Source organism: Egretta garzetta, unplaced genomic scaffold (assembly GCF_000687185.1).
Source record: "Egretta garzetta isolate BGI_Z169 unplaced genomic scaffold, ASM68718v1 scaffold594, whole genome shotgun sequence".
Lineage (NCBI taxonomy): Eukaryota > Metazoa > Chordata > Aves > Pelecaniformes > Ardeidae > Egretta > Egretta garzetta.
In genome coordinates this window covers 70,901-85,444 of record NW_009259578.1, presented here as the reverse complement: position 1 = coordinate 85,444, position 14,544 = coordinate 70,901, and positions in this window count along the sequence as shown.

Genomic DNA, 14,544 nt, shown 5'->3' with positions numbered 1-14,544 from the left:
GTAAATAGGAGTGGGTTTTTTTTTCTGGAGGGGAAAAAAAAGAGGAAAAAAAGGTAAACCAAATGGTATGATTGGGAAGCTCATAGGTGCCCATCAGAGCAGCCTTACCTGGACCGACACTGCCCAGAGGGTGACAACAACCCTGTTTTTCTGTCCATACCACATTCCCAACTTGCCTCCACGTTCAGGGAGACCTGGAAGGTTTCTCTGAATGTCAGCAAGGGGAAGCCCCAGAGGGGATGGAGGATCGACCAAACCTCTCCATCATACTCCAGGCGCAGGACTGCTTTCTTTCCCCTTTTACAATTTGTTATCACCAATTTTCTATCCTTTCAGCTGCCCCTACTCCACTCCATCATATCCTCAGTCCTTCAAGTTTACTTGATTTTTCTGCCTATCACCTCATTTTTCTCCTCCTCTTTCTAGGCAAATTAAATGATGGTGCAAGGTGTAACCCTTTTTCCTCCTCTTGTCTACTATAGTTAAAACTCCCTTGCTTCCAAAGGGATAGCTTAAACCACTGGATCTTTGTTAGCTTCCTGTCTTAAGAAAGCAAGTTTTAGGCCGTCACATTACATGTCCTCCAGTTTTCTCTAACACTTCTTGAACCCATTTGGCTTTCCAACCACACGTGAAGAAGCCCAGGATGACTGAGTTCCTACAGGTCCTGAGGATGCTCACAGCCAGGTGAAAGAGGCACCCAAATTAGTGCTCCCACTGGCAGAAAAGCCTTCCAAATTCACACATTATATATTGTCTGGCAGCAGCTGGCAGCTCGAGCCGCAGGGACACCGCTCCCGGCTGGTGACAGTGCTTGCAGGTTCTTGCCGAGCAGGAGCACCGTAGGAGATATAAGGGAGAGCCAGAGTATTGCAGAGGGATAGCTTAAACAAGAAGAGACACAAGTCTGTTGGAAATTCTGCTGCTCAGGGAATTACTTGCCTTTTAAATCTGTGAAAAGCTGCCAAAAAAAAAAATCACATGCAATATTTCCAATGGTGAAGCTACTCTCAGGGTTTTACAAATGCTAGGTTGGAACTATTTACTGAAAATCAGAGTTGTGATTAAAATCAAATTTATGCTGTTGCAAATTCATAATAGAGTAATTTTTTTAAAATTTAATTAAAAATTAAATCTAAGACATTTTAAAACAGCACTATTGCTGATCAAGTACTTTGTCTTAATCTGAGAAAACAGCTACAGGCAAAACCACGATTGAGTAATACACACATATCTTTACCTGGAGAATATGCTTGCTGAGTTCAGTGATACTGTATTTGGCATTGAAGTTAAAAATGCGCAGCATCAGAGTACACAGGACCAGAGACTGTTTTATTTTAATACAACTTTTAGTGGCAAAAACTTAACAAGAACACAGTTTTGTTGTGAAGTGGCAGGAAACAAAACCTGCTTAGACTAATTTCAATCCACTAAATCAGTGCAGATAATTTTATTTCAAAAAGGCAGCCAAGATCCAAACCAAGCCGGTTTCCTACACTCATATCTAAGCATCCTAAGCAAGGAATCTCAAAAGCATCTCAATGACTGCAGTGCCTAAGTCCCATGGGCACAGCCACAGCTACTGGAGCAGCCCTTGCGGTGTTGGGCTTAACTTCTCAGCCTTCCTAAGCGAAGGAGATGCAGGACACTTACATCTGGCCCTCTTTGCAAGCACTTGCCTTCCATTTTTTTGCACAAATGCATGGCTTTCTCATGGCAAGGATGTTGGTGAAACCCTGGCACGAACCCAGGCTCGTTCTTTCTACAGCATGTGTGAACATTTTAAACTGGAGATTTCTGAGAGCAAAGTCATTTCTCTGTGAAATGTGAAATTTTAGGAGGTGTTAGGAAACAAACTGAAAAGGCAGCCGCAGGTCTGCCACATTTGAAATATAAGATGATACAGTGTGAACATTTATAAACATTTCAACTTACAAATAGCTTAATTGGTAAATCAAATTTAATTCTTTTACATATCTTTTTTTTTCTGCTTTCACTATATTCACACCTTAACTTCCCAGGCTCTTTGGAGCTCCCTGCCACCACCTCCCTTCTTACCCTTGGCAAAACTCCCCACACCATCTCCCCAGGCTCCTCTCTGAACATGCCGCTTCATCTTTAGCTCCTGCTACCAACTTCAGCTTCAGGAATTCAGTAAATGAAAGCTTTCGGAATTAAAATATAAAATACCACATGTCTGCAACAGCATCTGTGTAATGTCTGTAAGTAAAGTAGAGCCCTACACTTGCTGTTCACCACCCCCTCTGTTCTTCAGGTACACAAGGGTTTGCCTCGGGATATGTGCTGTGTCCGAAAATGTTAACATAAATACATTCTTTGCAAGTCACAAGACTCCAGAAGCTCAGCCTTGAAATCAAACAGCAAACACCATGAAACCCATGATAAAAGCCGGAGAAAGGGCACAACCAATCTTGTCTTCTGCACAGTAATGGCTATGCCTTAGTCTTCCTTTTAATAGTCTTCACTGTTATATGAGGAACATTTTAATGGGAAATGAAGGACCTGAGATCCGACCACCTCTGCATGATTTCCTCCCTGTGGGGATTTGCTCAAATTCCCCCCATGCAGAAGAAGCACGGCCGCCCACAGACCTGGCACGAGAGGAACTTCCCAGCCCAGCAGGTCCCAGCCCTCCTGCAACTGCAGCCCCCGGCCAGGAGCTGCATGGAAAATACAATGTGGCTCCTAGGTTTTGTTCGTTAGTAGCAAAAGTGGTGAGACCTTTCTCTCGTGCTTATCTATTCCTTTTGTGAATACAGATCAGCCACTGGAAAATATACTTACAAGAAAGCTTTGGCACATTGCAGTCTATGAAACTTTTCTGGAAAAACTGAGTAAATACATATGTAACTAATCTTTCATCTTCCTTGGGACTGGCTGATTACCGGAACAAGTAAGAAAAAAACCCATCATTTTTGGGCCAAGCAATTTTATTTGGTATACTTTGTTTTCCAAACAGAAAAAGTATTGTTCCTCTAAAATTAAGGACAGACTGGAATGTTGTGTGAGGTCTGAACAGGACTACATGTTCGATCATTTGTGGTTAGGGAAAAAGAGCAATGGGCCCTTTCTGACTAAGGTGCACCAGACATTTCTTCTTCTTTTTTTTTAATCTCCAGCTCTTCACAAAGCGCGCTTCTGTTCAAAAAGAGATGTTTTCATAAGCAAGCTTTTGTGTACAGCAGCGCTTCAGCTGTATTTCAGAAATTAAGAGCCATCCATCTGAGATCCGCTTTAATGACTGATTTCCCTACCATAGAGTTTAAAGTACAAAGAACTGCCACCAACTGGCAGAGCCAAGCTTTCAGTTGCCATGCAACACCCCTGTCGCAGGTTTCCCTTCATCTTCCAGTGCTTTTACTCCGGCTCTGTTCTTCATGGATGAAAGTTATGCAATGCTTTCTAGATACTTAACAGCAGATGTATTAAATTTCTAATCTGATATAAACCAGACTGCAATTTTCTACTGAAAAAGTCACATCAATGAATTTAATAATGTTTTAAATTATAGTCTTTGATAGCAGAGTATCTAGTTTTCAAATTTACATTATGCTGATTTTCCTAGCATATGAATCAGCGACAACTCCCTTTTGTCTGTCTTTTTAAGTGCCTGTGGGATTTTGCCAATATTTTGTGGAGGGAAGGATCTCAACTGAAACTTTGCAAACATGTTAGTTGATGGCATCCGCAGAGCACTTGCTCATCGGGAGGCAGAGATGGACACAGTGACTCCTGTGATGGTAGGTAGCTGCTAGTCACCTCGTCGCCCTTGCTGACCAGACTGGAGGTACAAGCTGAAACCTCTTCACCTGAGTTGCCGTACTGATCAGGAGCAAAGGGGTTTGCTATCAACTTGAAACAGATTTGAAGCAAAGAAGTAGCCATCGATGACTTGTTATTTTTCAATGAGACTCTGAGTCGCAGAGTTGTCCATGCTGTTGCCTTTTAGTTCAGAGAATATCCTCCTATATTGGAAAAGAGAAAGTGAGTATTATTAGTGAACTGTAACCAAAATTTAGAGTAATCTAGGCATACTTATGCGGCTACACATTCACACAAGGCTCCAGAGTGGCTCTGAACTGGCATAAGCAGACATTTCTAAGCACAACAGGCACCAGCCATCCAGAAAACAGTGCTGTCACATACATAAAGATGATTTTCCTTTCTTTTCCCGACATGGATGAATGCACAGGTTCTCTTGTGGTGTTTCTGGAATCTGGTTTGAAAACATAAGAACGCAATTCTATAAACTAGTGGAATAGTTTAAATTTCACATAGGGTGAAACTGGTGTTAAATTTTGTCTCTTTGCCATGATGATGAATACTCATAACTTTTGTTCTGCTATTTTGGTAATAGAATTACATACTAGTGGTTTTTTACAATAAAATACATTTTTGAAAACACGCTGTTTACAGTATCTAAATACATTCAGAAATAGTCTAGAAAGATGCTGCCTGTCTACTTATTTGCTTCAGTTGTTGACCTGAGATTTATAATGTGTTTTACCATGTGGTGCATTTGTATGGGTTCAATGACTCTCTTTCAATACAAATATTAGGCTTTGTAAGGCATAAATCTTAATACGTGAAAGCCTTCTTTAAAGGCAATAGCGCTTTAATAAGTTGGGATTTTATAAAGCAGGTTTTGCTTTTTCCCCATTGAAAGCTTCATTCTGCTGGAGACGAAAGTGCAGATGAGTCAAGAAAACAGAACAATTTTCATTGCATTCAGAGTCTGTGAAAGCTAATGTGTTCCCTGGTTCTGAGAAGCATCATGTAAATTCTCCTGGGCAGACTTTCATATGAGCCGTTCTGGATTTTTACAAGCAGCTTCTCCTCTGTCTCCCTGCTGTTCACCGACCAAGGCTGGGTCAGCCCCGAAGGCATTGCTGGGAGCTCCCAGTGCCCATCAGTCCCACACATTTCCCCTCCTTGCTCTTTGGTTCCTGTGGAGAAGAAATGCACGGGGATCAGAAAGGAGCCCTGCTCATCCCTGGCATCCCTGTATGCCTAGACTTGACTTCAGACCCAGCCTCCGTTGGCATTAAAAGCCGAGCAGACTACTTTCAAAGCAATCCAAATCAAGCTGGTCTTCTTAGAGTTTTGTGCCCTTTATTTTTCCTCACAGCAGTTCCTATTTTTTTTGTGCCATTTTTGCCATAGCAAGGCTTCTTAAAAAATAGTAGCCTTTATCCAGCATGTAGGAAAGGTTTTCTCTTTGTTGCTGTGTCATTGTTGCTCTGCTGATCGATCACAAACTTCATGCATTATATATCCTTCGCCTAAGTTCAGGGAAATGCAATCAGTGTTCAGCTGATAAAGTCAGTAAGGCTGAATGTAAAATTTTCAGAAAACCTGACTCTGGTTTGGGCTGATAAAATACAGCAGTTAAGCGCATTTGACAAGACAGGAGGCTGAGTATAATACACAGGAGAGGGTATAATATATAGGTTTTTGCTAAGGAGCATTTAATTTGACAATGACCACCTGTCAGCAGATATTTTCTCCTGCTCTGAATAAAACCTTTACCCATACTCTTTGCTTTATGTTTTTTCCCAAGCTTAGGATTCATTTATACAACAAACAGCCTACTAGGCAGCTCTTAAGTCTCTCCATCTCCATGAGGGCCATGCTGGGGGTGTTAACACAGCACCTGACAAAACAGAGCTTTTTGCTGCTGCCACTTTCACCATTCGCTCAGCCTGTGGCATCCCAGGCTTGGGAAATAGCGGGATGCCTCTGCACAAGCCAGGTCTGCATCCCTCCTGCACGAAAAGATCCAGGGCAAATGCGCCCACCATAGCATTCCCCCACGTCACAGAACTGGTGGACGTCCCCCTTCATGAGCAGGGAGGTGATCCACAACGTTACACTCATGTCCTGTTGCAAGCGGGGGGGAACAGGCAGCAAAGTACAGCCCCAGGACAAACAGAGGCTATACGAACCCTTGGAAGAGAAATGCGGAGCCCATCTTACGGCCAGCAACCCATCCCCTTCAGCCTCAAGCTGGGTTGCAGTAGCTCAAATCCAATAACTCTTGGCACTGTTTTTCCCTGATGGCACCTATGCTAGTAGAAGAGATGGGGAGGGCATGGACTTCCCGCACTCTGTGCTGTTTGCTAACTCACTTGCCAGCCTCTGCTTCAGCCTGTGCAAACCAGCAGTCTCCCAGATGATGTCCAGGTATGGCTCAAGAGAGAGCACACATTGTGGAGGCTCTCCATCAGCAGCAGAGACACGTGGTTTGCCATACTGTTTGACTTTGGGGCTAGCATACGGGCGCTGCTCTGCCTTGCTCAGCGGCGTAAGCAGAGCCTGAGAGCGTACCGCCGGCTTTGCACAGAGCTGCTGGATTCAGGAGTACAGAGACGGCGATGTTTGCTGTTTCCAGGATGCTAATCTTGACTCGAGAGCTGGCTGCATTCCAGCAATGCACAAAATCTTTCCTTTCTATATAACAAGGCGATGAACTGTCGGTCTTTACTGTGTAAAAGGTGCTACTGTACACAAGCACGTCGTTTCCCCCTCCCATTAAAAATAGCAGCAAAATAAAGCAAATCACAGAAAGCTGACATGCCAGAAATACGTACGGAAACCTGGTGGTCGTACTGCGTTTCCCATTTGTTTGTGATGCCGGAGCTGTGTTGCATCGCCCTGCATGAAGGACATTGGGGCATTGGTATGTATGTGCATGGAAACATCCACCTGAGTACATGCCCATGTGTTAAAGGATATGCATTTTGCTGGGCACCGTTGCATACAGTCCTGCAACTCCTCCCTCTGTCATACAAATCTTGCACCATTTTTAAATTCTGTATTTTAGCCTTCTTTATGACATTTCTTCCTAGGGGAACCCTAGAGAGAAATAAAACTTCTTGCTCTCTGCTTAAACTCTAGCTAAAGCTGGGAAACAAGCATTAGTGCTTATACTGAAAATCCTGGAAAGAAGAATCATCTATGTGTCATTTAAAATAATCACATCAATTTAAACAATTACAGTGAGAAATTAGATCACAGATGTTGCTTCCAACGGTGAAACAAACATTTAACATTGGTTAATCTCCTATTGATCAGGTGAGAATTGATTCTGAATGGACTAGCAAGTCCATATTTGCAGTGAATGAGAGATACATTACATGCAGAGAGTAAAATGCGTAGCTTGTGAGACATTCCAGTTGAACATGACAAAGGACAAAATAAGAAAAATATGAAGGTACAATGAAGAAAACGATAATTGACAGTAGAGAGTCACATGCAAAATACATGCTTTTGTAAATGAAGGTGTGTAAATTAGGCAATATTTCCTTAGTTTGCAGTTAGCAGAGCAGACTCATAGGTAAGAATGATTGTGGATAATTTATTTGAACACTATCAAAAGTATCCCCAAACCCTTGGAGTTTGAACAGTGTGTTTGCTTGAAGTCTAGTTCAAAGCACCAATTTTCAAAATTGCAGAAGACAAGAAGAAATCAGGATTGAAGTGGCTAGAACTCCAAGTTTATTTTTCTAAACATAGACCAGTGAGAATTAATTTTGTACCTTAAGCACCAAGTTAACACTTCAGTTAAGCTACGGTAATGGTGGTACTCCTTTTAACTTAGAATTTTTAAATTTTTGCAGGTGATGTGTTTATATGAAATAGCTTTCAATGGGGACATTGTAACTGAGACAACGTGAATATTTTGATAATGTAATTTTGACTTTTCTGGAATGGCTAATAACACAAAAAGCCCAGGTCAAAACAGACTTCCTGTTTTTTAAAGAAAAGCATTTCTTTTTTGGTGACTTCTCTTACTTGTTTATTTTCAGCTATAAATATCAAGTTCTAAAATAAGCTACATGCCAATCAAACTATTTTTCCAATAAGTTGCGTAAATAAATGTAGCAATGTATTATTAAAATTGCACATACATATATAACTTTATATGAGGGCAGCATGTTTAGAATGATGGCAGTAACCTGGCCCGTATCAGAGGCAGAAACTGGGCATGGGACTGCAATGCAGGAGTTTGATTTACATACCTCACCTGGAGTACTGCGTCCAGTTCTAAAGCCCTCAGCACAAGAAGGACATGGAACTGTTGGAGCGGGGACAGAGGAGGGCCACAAAAATGATCCGAGGGCTGGAGCACCTCTCCTGTGAGGACAGGCTGAGAGAGTTGGGCTTGTTCAGCCTGGAGAAGAGAAGGCTGCGGGGACACCTGATTATGGCCTTTCAGTACTTAAAGGGAGCCTATAGGAAAGATGGGGAAAATCTTTTTAGTAGGGCCAGCAGTGACAGGACAAGGGGTAATGGTTTTAAACTAAACCAGGGTAGCTTTAGACTGGATGTAAGGAAGAAGTTCTTTACAATGAGGGTGGTGAAACACTGGAACGGGTTGCCCAGAGAGATGGTGGAGGCCCCATCCCTGGGAACATTCAAGGCCAGTTTAGACGGGGCTCTGAGCAACCTGATCTAGTTAGCGGTGTCCCTGCTCAGTGCAGGGGGTTGGGACTAGATGACCTCTAGGGGTCCCTTCCAATTCCCAAACCGTTCTATGATTCTATGATTCTGTATGCGGAGACACACCCTTTTTTGCAGAGATGCTAATGCCCACCATCCCAGCAATAGTACACTTCACTGGGAAAAACACAGCACCAGGAATTTCCTGACAAACCACAGAAATCTCATAAATACCCCATTATTATTTTTTTCCTAGTGCATTGTTTTCTTCTACAGATAAAACATTAAGCTCTGGATAGAGTATCGTCTTCTAATATGAGGCTAAACTTACAAAACTTGCAGTATGGAGAGTCTTGATAAGAGAGAGCTTCTGCTTTGCTAAATTCAGTGTCTGAAGGTCCTGCTTGCCAGAGACACCCATAGCAGGGGTTTGCCTGTCAAGTTGAGCTTATTTCTGTGGGTCTGAGTGAGAAACAAATATGCAATGGTGGATAGGCGTTCTCTGTTTATGAATATGATTTTGAAATAGGAAGTCACAAAACATGCTTATTATGATTGATTTATTATTTAAAATGTATCAAAAGTAAAGCCTTGGCTATTCCATAGTGTAGCCTGAAAAAGTCCTTTCCAAAAGTAGGATTGTGTCCTTCACTGCATTTAATCACAGTGACAGCCAGGCTGTCCTGATCTGGGTCATAGTGACTGTGTTCTTTTTTTTTCCAACTCCTATAGTGCCAAAAAGGAAAAATTAAACTCCTGCCTGGGGTGGTCAAAAGGTAGAGGCAGCAAGTGTCTCCTACAGCGTCCGGAAGATCCATTCAAGATTTGCACCGTGCACTTAACGTGAGACCAGTTTCTCCTGCTTCGGGAAAATGGCCACAAAGGTCTCAAACCCCACGGGAGTGGGCGGTGATGGCTGCTCGCGATGGTCTCCCTTTGCTCTTAAACGCATGGAAGCCCCGTTGCGTGCCCACCAGCAGGGCCAGACTGGGGTGCACTAGGCAGGTCTGCTTTTGGAAGAGTTGAAGTTACAGGAGCTGAGCACAGCCCTTCTGTGCAATATGACTGTCTGGCAAAAAGTACTGCTTTAGCAGATTCTGTTATAGCAACTGATATTGCTTATCAGCACAACGCGGGCTTGACTGTTCCTGCCGCAGGAGTAGCCAAGGACTCTAATTTCCCTGTGGATATTGGGGCCAGTTTCAGACAAAGACAATTCTAACCCAACCATTCATCTTGGGACAGTAATGCATTCTCTGTAGGGGTCATATTCATGCTGACACTGTTCCAGAAACGTGCAAAAAGCCAGTGTCTCCACGGCAAATAGCACAGTGGGCAGACACCACATCGGCCTGTTATTATGCAGTGTGGTCTAAATGCCAGTAAATTCCTGGATTGATTTACGGGTGTCAATCACAGAATTGCTCTACCCATGTAATCCTAAGTAGTTTGGAGTTTTTAATCTGCTCAGCTTTCTGTAACACTGCTGGCACAGAAAGAAACACAGACCAGGTCTCCTATGGAGGTGGGCTGGGCTAGTGCTCTGCTTAGAGACTGCTCACAGGCTTTTAAATGCTCCACCACATTTTCTCTACCTTGGCTTCCCCCAACCCCCACCCCTTGGTGTGTTTGGATGTCCTGGGCTTAGAATCATAGAATCATAGAATCGTTTAGGTAGGAAAAGACCTTTAAGATCATCAAGTCCAACCGTTAACCTAGCACTGCCATCCCACCACTAAACCATGTCCCTAAGCCCTTCATCTACCTATCTTTTAAATACCTCCAGGGATGGGGACTCGCCCAGTTCTCTGGGCAGCCTGCTCCTGAAGCTTTTCAATTTTTTGTTTGTTTATACAACATTACACAAGGGGTGGGGTGGACCTTGGCTGCATAAGAACTGCTGGTTGGAAAGCTCTGTTCATTTATGTCACACCTGCACCAGTGTTTATCACTCCCTGAAGAGGGGAGGTGACCAATAGGAGAAGGGAGATGGACCTGCTGGAGTTGTGAGGCCACCCAGATGATATGACGCCATGAGGGACGTGGACCTTAAGGTGTGGGAGGCATTATTCTGCTTGGTAGATAGTCCCACTGTTAGGACCATTGCAGAGCACCCATAAATGGAATATGTTTCAAGCCCTCTCCATCCTCCAAGGCCCAGCGTATTTATACAAATTGAAGAATCACAGAATCACAGAATGGCAGGGGTTGGAAGGGACCTCAGGAGATCATCTAGTCCAACCCTCCTGCTAAAGCAGGCTCACCTAGAGTATGTTACACAGGACATCTTCCAGGCAGGCTTTGAATATCTCCAGAGAAGGAGACTCCACAACCCCCCTGGGCAGCCTGTTCCAGTGCTCTGCCACCCTCAAGGTAAAGAAGTTCTTCCTCATGTTCAACTGAAGCCTCTTATGCTTCAGTTTGTGCTCATTGCCCCTTGTCCTGTCACTGGGCACCTCTGAGAAGAATCTGGCTCCATTCTCATGACATCACCCTTAAGATATTTGTATGTGTTGATGAGATCCCCTCTCAGTCTTCTCTTCTTCAGGCTGAACAAGCCCAACTCCCTCAGCCTTTCCTCATTTATCATAGAATCATAGAATCACTTTGGTTGGAAAAGACCTTTGAGATCATCGAGTCCAACCTTTAACCTAACCCTGCCATCCCACCACTAAAACATGTCCCTAAGCACCTCATCTATCCTTCTTTTAAATACCTCCAGAGATGAGGACTCTACCACCTCCCTGGGCAGCCCATTCCAGAGCCTGACAACCCTTTCGGTGAAGAAGTTTTTCCTAATGTCCAGCCTAAACCTGCCCTGGCGCAGCTTCAAACCATTCCCCCTCGTCCTGTCATCTATTACCAGGGAGAAGAGACCAAACCCCCCCCCATTTAATAACACATCTCCCAGCTCCTTGCGAAGGGGCTCATATAGGACAAAACTTTGAAAGCTGCCAGCTTAAGCGTGGGGTCAAGAATCCCACTCTCTGTTACATCCTTTTTTCAGAGGTGTTTCTCCTACCTGACCAAAGGCAAAATCTATTTCACCTTACTTATAGCTTAAAAATACTAGACTGAGGCACTTAAAAAGAGGATGCTCTGATTAGCACCCAGGGGTATGGTCTGACGACAAGCAGCCTCAAGGTTTTTTTGCAGCAGTCCAGGCTGATCTTTGTTCCCAAAATATGTGTGAAGAATAATAAGATTCCAGCAGCCACAGGTCTCATTCTCCATGGTTTTACCCTCATGCAAGGAGGCAACCAAGCCATGTCTGCAGCCTCTTGGTAGCCTCCACAGTCTGTCACCCTGAGTGGCTCCTGCATGGCCTTTGCAGGAGGGCAGCCACAAGCTTTCTGGGCTGCAGCTGTGCTCCAAACACATGAATCTCACCGTTTGATCCCAAAAAGTACGAGGAAGCTGTCCAGGCTAGAAATGATGCTTGGGCAGCTCACCCTACCCTGAATGCTACTCAACCACCCTGCCCAGCAGTGACTTTTATCGAGTCCTCTGGAAGTTTTTGCTGATGGTAAATGGGCCAAACTGCCCTGAAGCAAGCACATTGCTACAGAAAAACATGTGGGGACAAAGGAAGAGATGAATAAAAAAAGAAATGAGCGCAGACCCTTCCAAAACCCTGGTTCTTCTTGTCTACGCTCCATCTCTTCTAGTCCAGGTGATCTCAAGAATATGTCTGTTAGGTTTACCAGACGTTTGAGCATGTCTGCCCAGCCAAGCTGCTTGATGACAGTGGAAAAAACTGTCCCCATTGCCCTCCATCTCCTCTCTGGGAACTGATAGCCTTGGGCTCTCAGTTTTTGTCACCAGCTGATTGCATTCAGAAAGTTGTAGGCATTCGCTAACAAAATATTGGCAACAACTAATGGTGGGCATGGACTGAGGCGACTGTGTGATTTATTAACACCAATAGCCGTGGTGGGCTCTCACAGGCATTGAAATCAGACCACAGAAGCTGTCACCGACCCGTTGCTGGACTTGGTTCCCCCAAGGCAGAGGCATCTGGTCTGCTTATGCACAGCTCCTGAGCTGCCACAGTTTTCAGTCCACATTTAAGTTTAACTGCTTCATTTTTTCTTATCGTCTCTCCCAGAGTAGTGATGCTCCCTGTGGGAATTTTTCTTCTTCATAGTTCATAATTTGTAGTTTCTAAGTAAAACTCTTGACAAAATCAAGTAATATTTGGGAGAATCAACCAGGACTGTTGGTTCTCTGTCCTCCTATACCTAACCTGTTACCAGCCCTTGAGTTACCTAAGTGCAAATTAGCCTTTTAACCTTTGCACTATGACTATGAGGAGCGGCTGAGGGAATTGGGGTTGTTCAGCCCAGAGAAAAGGAGGCTGAGGGGAGACCTTATTGCCCTCTACAACTACCTGAAAGGAGGCTGTAGTGAGGTGGGTGTTGGTCTCTTCTCCCAGGTAACAGGCGATAGGACGAGGGGAAATGGCCTCAAGTTGCACCAGGGGAGGCTTAGGTTGGACATTAGGAAAAATTTCTTCACCGGAAGGGTTGTTAAGCATTGGAATGGGCTGCCCAGGGAAGTGGTTGAGTCCCCATCCCTGGAGATACTTAAAAGATGTGTAGACAAGGTGCTTAGGGACGTGGTTTAGTGGTGGAATAGCAGTGTCAGGTTAACGGTTGGACTTGATGGTCTTAAAGGTCTTTTCCGATCTAAATGATTCTATGATTCTGTGATTCTATACTGGCCATGTATCCTGACCCACGAGTTCAGGAGCACCTGTTGAGAGTAAGAGGCTGAAGATTGGATGGGTTTCTGCAAATGGTGGCTCTCAGAACAAGCTGCTTCTCTTCCCAATGCAATGAAGTCTAACAGTATTTTGCTCCGAATGGCTGATTAGCCCTCTTGGATTAGGTGCTGAGTTCCTATGTTGAGTACTTTGCTTGTTCCTATTTGGTCTTATTTATAACAAATTTAAGAGGCTGCATCACATTATTTCTAAATTCCCCAAAAATCTGCAGTACTAATTAGAGGATAGTTATCCCAGCTGGTGACCTTTTATCTTTGCTGGATACTTCCATTTACCAGCAAGGCAAAAAAATAGATTACTGCCATCACTACCATTACGGCAATCAAATGTTGCGGGCTGCCAAACACAATTTTTTCCCCCGATAAAACTTATTTCTTTTAATGAGAATAAATCTTTCCAAAGCACATTTTCTTTCTGATGTGAATAAGTGGTTTGAAACAGAAGCACACACATGCCTATGCGATGTCTTTTTAACATCAGATTTCTGGGCTCCAAGGAAACCAAGCACGCACACAATTTACAGAACTACAGAGGACAAGGTGGGGGTTTTTTTATTGCACTGCAGTGATGCTCTTTTATCTGTTCTGGGCTGTTGGATACCATTCTGAGATACTTAGTGGTGGCAATATCTTCACCCCAGTCTAATGTTAGGAAAATCATGATACTGCTTTCTGAGATGCCTCAAGGGAGGGAAGCTTATGACAGGCATCTTCTCCCATTTGCCACAGGCCATCACAGGAGGAGGCTCAGAGTGGAAAAGCACTGTGGACCTGTTCAGGAATCATGGTGAGCACAGCAGCAGTAAGCACCCCCGTGTTCAACAGAGAGCTTCTGGTCCGCTGTGACTCACACAAAAATGTGCTGCTGCTTAAACCCGCAGAAAGAAAAAAAAATAATAATAAATCCTGTTTCAAAAATGCTCCCTGGGCAGATCTGCTGCCACGTTGCGGTCCCACGACCACCCGGCAGAGGGGATGCCAGGGCCCGTGGCTGGGGGAGCAGGCTCACAGTGCAGACGGTCGGGGGGTCCCCTCCTCCCCATGACCCAGGGGAAGACCCCCCCTCTCCAGAGTCACAGCAGTCACACTCAGTAAGTGCACTGTGAGTGCATTTTATTTGAGCAAGAACAATATGCTGGCTGTGTCTGGGTACGGAGTAGTACAGGGTTCACATCTGAGAAAGCTTTTCCATTGTTGTTTTGCTGTATTTTCTGAACGGGGTGAAGAACAATCCTGAACTCTTTGAGGATGCTTTTGGAGCCAAAGTTGTTTTCCCTCTGGTTCCACCCATGTGAA